The following is a 7,113-nucleotide window of genomic DNA, read 5'->3' as shown; positions in this document are numbered from 1 at the left end:
GTGTCTGTTGCACCGAAAAATACATCCTGTGGATAACAATTAGTTGGGGGGTAACGAGAAACATATACAAATGAAGGTATATAATTTGAAAGGTATTATCTCTAACTTACTGTGAGAAGAGCTTTCATGTGCTCTCTTGTGAGATCATACTCCGGCTGAATAGATGGCAAAATATCCACAAAATCCCCATCCTTGTGATCAAACGCTGACTTGCGCTTGCTCACACGATCGTCGATCACCTTGTCCAACAGATCAGCCCATCTGTTCCTCACTCTTTCGGCCTTGGCACAAACTGCCCTCTTAAGCACTCCTGCCCTACCCAATGCTGGGAAGTACTCCTCCAAGTTGAACCCGCCCAAAAGCCGCGAGGTATCGTTGATGAGTTCCCGAAACAACTTGCTCCGTCCATCTTTCAGGAAGAACTTGCCCGACACGATACGGGACGCCATGTCATTTGAGAATGAGTTGAGTAGCTCGCTCGTGTCGACTGTACCACTGGTTGTGGCTGCCTCGTTGATCTTTGCCATCGCCATGCTGACCTATGAGATGATAGCATGCATCTTAACTAAAGTATGAGAAGCTACTAGTTCGATATGTAACTGTTAATTAGCTAGAAGAGGACAACATGGAAGTCATTTTTTTCTTTTGCGAGAGACATGGAACACGGAAGTCTTTTTTTTTTGCGAGAGACATGGAAGGCATTGTTTTCCTTTATTCAAATTGAACTGAAAAAACGTCTTATATTTTAGTACAGAGGTAGTAGTAGTCAAGTCCAAATCAGTGTGACAATAATGATTGCAATATCATTGAAATAAAAATCTATCAAAGTGGCAAAAATTGCAAGATCCATAAAAATCAGTACCTCCTCCATCCTGTCGCTGCGGAAAGATTGAACCTTTTTAACGCTCAGCATGTGGGTGGTGACGAGCTTCCTCGCATGCCGCCAGTACTCGCCATATGGTGCGAACGCGATGTAGGAAGAGCCGTACATTATGATGTCGGAGATGGCGGAGCGGGGCCGCGACGCTAGGATATGGTCATGCATGTGCAGCACCGCCTCTGCTGCGTGCGGCAAAGACACGACGAGGGTTGGCACGGCGCCCAGTCAGAGGAGCATCACGTTGGGGCCATGCTTCCTGGCGAGGCCACGGAGGGAGATGTGCGGGAGGGAGCCCACGAGGTGCAGGTGTCCGATAATAGGCAGCGCCGATGGCGAAGGCGGGAGGCACTGCCCTGTCGATCCTGTCTTTTTGGTGAACCAGTGATGGAGAGACAATAGGAGGAGGGGGAGCAGGAACAGAAACCATGCCGGTGCAGGCGTCTCTAGCATGAGCTTCTGTATGAGGTCCGCCATGCTAAGCTCAGTTGCTCTATGTGGTTAGTATCACAAGCCCGGTTGCTTTATAAGCAGCCAGGCCGGGTAGAAGGCGAAAAAAGCATGTGTATACAATACATGCATACCTGCGGTGCACTGAACTTGGAGCAATATTTGTGCTTGCGTGTCCAAATCGGGTTTAGTCTTCCTGATGGATGACCTCTTCGTATTCAATTAGCATACGTGTGCTAAGGTTGTCACTGGCTCAATCGTTGTCCTTCTCGTACCAATGAATACGGCCATAACAGTCTTCTCCTCCCACCTATCGTGGAATTCCATCACGCGGGGGAAGTACACGTCCAACCTCCATGCTAGTGTATTTACACCTGCACAATACAAGTTTAAATGACTGTTTGCTTGTTTTTAAATATTAAGTCTGTTGCAGTTAATAACACATCTTTTCACTTCTTATTTTTAAATATTAGGTTTTTAACAATTTGGTCTTGTACATGTAGGCCTTGCTGTCAGAGGTTTGACCCACTGTTTGACCTTTTTTGCATATATGAAAATAAGTTGTTCATGAATATCAGTCAAGTCAAAAAACTCAGAAAGATTATTAGGATAAAGAAATTAGCGACAAAAAATAACAAGATATTTGTCTGCACAATGAAGAAGACACCATTTCACTACTGGATGGTACTTACTGTTATACCTTGTTTTTTTAATTGTATTGCGCCATTTCAAATCTAGAGAAGATATTATGTGTATCCTTGTTTTCAGCCCTTTCCAAAGTAGTTTACTGATGATTAACTCTCATACCACTTGTATGGTCAGGAGGGAATGTATTCGTATAACACGCACGGTTTAATATTGAAGTATTCCTGAAGAGGACAAAGGATGGACAGATACTGGCCTAAAGTTGCAAAGACCTTCAACATTAATGAAGGCTCAATATTCGCCTTCCGTTTCAGCAATTTTTCAGATGAGATCCATATGTCTATGTACCGTCTATAATACTAATTTCGAAAGGTTATATATGTTGCATGTGAAACTTGGTGCTCGTGTAATTGTGTAATGGGGTAGTTGAATGATGAAGCTATATGATGTTGTACTCTGGTATATTTCAATTATGAAATCCTGCTTCCTTAATATGAAAATGAAATATATTGTGTGCTTAGTATGAAATGTGAATTAGATTAATAAATAGATTATTAATAATAGGGAAATTAGCTTATATTGCAAACGATTATTGAGAAAACACCGGCGATGACCTGAGTCAAAGCACGCAGTTTCCAGGAATAAACCCAGTTGGATCAATGAACAATCACACACGACATCCTCTTGAAAACTGTTTGCGTTATGCCTCCTTGGGCAAACATTTACCACATAAAAAGTGTGCGTGATGGACAGCCTTTGCCACACAGTTTCTTCTACGCACCGTGTGTGATGCATTCAATGATGCAAACGATAAAATTATTAATATCATGTGCAATGGCAACACTATCACAAATGATTTAATGGGTAAAATTGTGTGTGATGTATCTGTGAACGGAAACATTTTTATTGGAGTGACTATATGAGATGTATATACGAACGGAACGTACTTCTTGGATTAACTATGTGGGATGTACATACTAATAAAAACATATTCCTTGGATTGACTGTGTGAAATGTACATACGAACGAAAACGTTTAGCCGAGACTCACTGTGTGGGATGTACTTATGACCGAAAATGATTTGACATGTATAATTGTATTTTTTTAGCACAACTGTACGTATAATCGTATTTGATCGCTCGCCCATCGCACACGACCTTATTTTGCCGATCGTGTGTGCCAGGAGGGCCTATCCCCAACGGTTTCTTGGTTGTGTGGGAAAGACCCCCCTATCACAGTCACTCACTTGGCGATGGTTTGAAACACCGTCGTGAAAAGGAGTTAAAAACCGTTTATATAGCACCTCCCTGTACTAGTGGTGTCTCCTAGATTGGTTAGATGTCGCTTAGGAGCCTCCGACATGATGTGGAGTTAAACCAAGAAGTTTGTAAGGGCAAGAAGATCGCCTACTACGTGAAGATCTATCCGAATGAGACAAGTCCTTCATGGGCGATGTCCATGGTGGGATATGCAAGGTTGCTTCTTCGTGGACCCTTCATGGGTGTAGGCCTCCGTGGACTCACGCAATTGTTACCCTTCGTGGGTTTAAGTCTCCATCAACGTGAATGTACGATACCACCACTTACCGGAACCACGCCAAAATTCTTCGTGTCTCCATTGCGTTTGCCTTCTTCAAACCCTTCCCTTTACTTTCATATGCAATGTTTTACATTCCACTGCTATACTCTTAGAATTGCATGTGTAGGTTGATTGCTTGACTTGTCAATCACCCCTCCCCCTCTAGACATACTTTCGATACTACAGTCCCGCAGCGATCAAGCAGAGTGCCAAATCACAAACCGAGGTGATGTCGTCCACAAATTTCTATGAACTTTTGACATAGCCGTTGGCAGATTCCTCTAACAGACACGAAGGGTTGTGTGCTTTCCTGGTGGATCTTTGGGTGGCGGTGATGGGGCGCCTCGAGAGTTGTCCTAGCGATCCTTTTTAACACAGTACAGACATGTACACTTACATAATGCACATACATTCAGCATTATGATCACACACGCGCATATCGTACCCCTATGAGCATCTTACAAAGACTGAGTCGGCGTATCATATTGAGATTGATGAAATCGGTATAGATGCCTTCGTAATTGACGAGAACGTCTGCTTCCACTGAAAGCACATCGTGGAAAGGTCTGAAATAAATTTAGAAATATGCAAGCACGAGAACTTTGATGAGCCTGGGATATCAATGTCTTCCTAACTATCCAACCACAGATTGGTTCGTAGTCATCCTAGTGACCTAGAAGGGCATGCTTCCACATACGGTTCAAAATTATTGCCCACCTTCATAGTTGTTTAAAATGATTATGAAGGGCGGCCCATGTATTTACACGGCAAGGCAGTACGCACTAACCACACCAGCTTATTAGTGATGGTTTCTAGTTTTTCTCAAATTTTTAAATAACATGTTATCTTAGTGCTATAGCTTTTGGAGGGGCATCACGCTAACATACAATTCAGCGGCTTTAGCGTGCTATATCTCAGGGACTCAGGGATATATCAACGCTATAACGTTTGGAGGGGTATCCCGCTAATTACAACATGTACAATGTAGTGGCTTTAGCACGACCGATGGAGTGAGGCCTTTTGGCTCTTGGGCTTCATGGAGACCAAAATTCCCAAAAGAAAAAAAGAATCAAAAATCAACTTTTTAAGTTTAAAAAATTTCTGAAAACAAATAATAAGTACTTATAGATGTATACTAGAGGTGTGCAAAATTTCATTATAAAATACGTTTTGATATGAGTTGTACGAAAGAAAATCATGTACATATATTTAGCTAGTACACATCCATAAGTATGTGTGTAATTTTTCCAGGTCCTTGTTAAACATAAAGTTCTGATTTTTTTTTAAATGCAGGCTTCATGGGACTCGAGCTCCATTAGCAATCTCCACTTTAACGCGCTATAGAGCCATTTAGCGCACAACTGAGGCTCCGCTAGTTACAATATCGCGCTATTGAATAATCTGGTTACTTCGAAGTAGACGGCCGTGTTTAATTCTAACAGTCATCTTAGACGAGTCACACTCAAAGCATACGTATGCTGACTCGTGACGTGACAAAACGTATACCGACTGCTTGAGTAGATCTCGTCTTGGAGACTAATTAAACATGGACTAACGATTGTGGTGGTAAATTGATGTTTGATGAGAGCAAGCTAGAGACAACCAAACGATAGTACTCCCTCTGTAAACTAATATAAAAGTGTTTAGATCATATAAGAGTGTTTGGATGATTAAAATAATAATCTAAATGCTTTTATATACTCCTTCTGTACCAAAATAAGTGTCTTAACTTTGTACTAACTTTTGTACAAATTTGTACTAGAGTTGAGACACTTATTTTGGGATGGAGGGAGTATTAGTTTACAGAGGGAGTAGATATCATGGTTTCAGTTGCTCTTTTCTTTATTGTGTACTTTTTTCTATGCATTACTAGTTCACTGCATCAGAGGACAGTATGAAAGCAGGAGCGCAGAATGGTCTCCCGCCTAGGCTAGGCTACCAGTGACTGAGAAGGATGTATGTTTACATATAGGATCACTTTTATCGTTACCGTTTGTGGTAGCTTCATGTAAAAAGCAAAAGGTCAATTTGATTTTCTTAATAGAGAAGTGTACTTTTAGTCCCTTAACTTTTGAACTGGACAAGTTGCACCTCTGTCTCTTGAAACTGGACAAGTTCAGTCCCTTGCCTCGGCTGTGCCGGTTACTTCTACCCCACAAATTTAGATCAATCCTATCTAATTAAGCCTTTTGGTTTTGGGAGCAATCTCACCACATAAGAGCATCTCTAGCCCCTCAACGACCCCTCAAACCTTAACTCAATATATTTTGAAGAGTTAAATAAAAATAGTTTCTAGCCAAACTCTTAACTTAACTCCCTAAAATATTTTTCACACTAGTTTATTTCAAATGTATAATTTTTTTCAAAAGTACGCCAATGGCGTACCATATTTGTATAGAAGGAAGAAGGTTAATTACAAGAGCGGCCTAATGTGGATGTGAACATCCACAAGACACATCCCCACCTTACATCAAAGTAAAACAAGGGTCACTCTCTTACAAAGGGGTCTAAACCACCAACTCCAAAACCTGCCTCACGCCACTCTTTGATCTCCTCTAAGGCTATGTCTACCAGCTGCCTTGCCGTCCGCTGCTGTTGTTGCCTATTGAATACCCGAGCGTTTCGTTGCTTCCATATGAGCCAAGCAGTACCAATTACGATGGAGTCGAAGCCACGCTGAGTCTTGCCTACGAATTTAGTCCTCTGTCCAAACCACCAAACCTGAAACGTGCCTGTGGTGGTGGGGGGATGTCAATATTGATTTGAAGCCTATCGCAACACCCATGCCACACTTCCCTCGCATAGACGCAGTGTCGAAAATGTGATCAACATTGTCTTCTTCCTGCAGGCAAAGATATCAATGTGAAGGATCATCCTGAAGCCCATGCCGCGCATGGCGGTCAGACCTCCAAAGCTGATATTTGGTTGTCAGCCATGTGAAAATCTTGCACTTTAGAGGTGCCCAGCTCCTCCAAATACACTCTTCGGTGGGAGATATCTCAAGCGTATATTGAAACTACTCGATTGAAACAAAAATTTAAACAATGATAGGAAAATTTAGTACATTGTATAACATCAACTTAAACTACCCGATACGAACTAAAACTAAATAAAACTAATCTTCTTCGGCCAGGATTTTCTCCCAATCTGCGTCACCCGCCGGAGCCTCCAAAGCTAGAGTCACAAACAAAAGATTGATCACTACCATTCCATCCTCATCGCCGAGCCCCCACCGGACTGTCTAGCCTTATCGATGATATTCTTGTAGAGCTCGAAGACCCGGAGCTCCTCAATGACGTGCTCCGAATGATTTTCTTGGAGATCGTCCATATATACCTTGTTGGTGTGTGCGGCCTTGATTTTCTCAAAGGCCTCCTGATTCTCCCGCACTTCACGAAGGAGACTACTCGGGGGTCTACGAGGACGAATTACGAGATAGCGCCACTGCTGAGAGGAAACTTTGTATTCTTCTTGCTGTTGTGGAGGCGGACCGCCGCCACGTCATAAGCGCGAGCCACCTACTTTGCCGACTAGAGCAAATTGATCCACTGCCGCTTCCCCAC

The 7,113-nt window shown here is 42.5% G+C and overlaps 1 pseudogene; it reads right to left on the bottom strand.

Annotated features, from left to right (window-relative positions):
• Nucleotides 1-1,354, bottom strand: part of LOC123064709 (indole-2-monooxygenase-like) — a 2,078-nt pseudogene extending 724 nt beyond the window's left edge.
• Nucleotides 1,355-7,113: the final 5,759 nt, after the last annotated feature.

Source organism: Triticum aestivum, chromosome 3B, assembly GCF_018294505.1.
Source record: "Triticum aestivum cultivar Chinese Spring chromosome 3B, IWGSC CS RefSeq v2.1, whole genome shotgun sequence".
Classification (NCBI taxonomy): domain Eukaryota; kingdom Viridiplantae; phylum Streptophyta; class Magnoliopsida; order Poales; family Poaceae; genus Triticum; species Triticum aestivum.
This window is presented reverse-complemented; position numbering and strand designations above follow the sequence as displayed.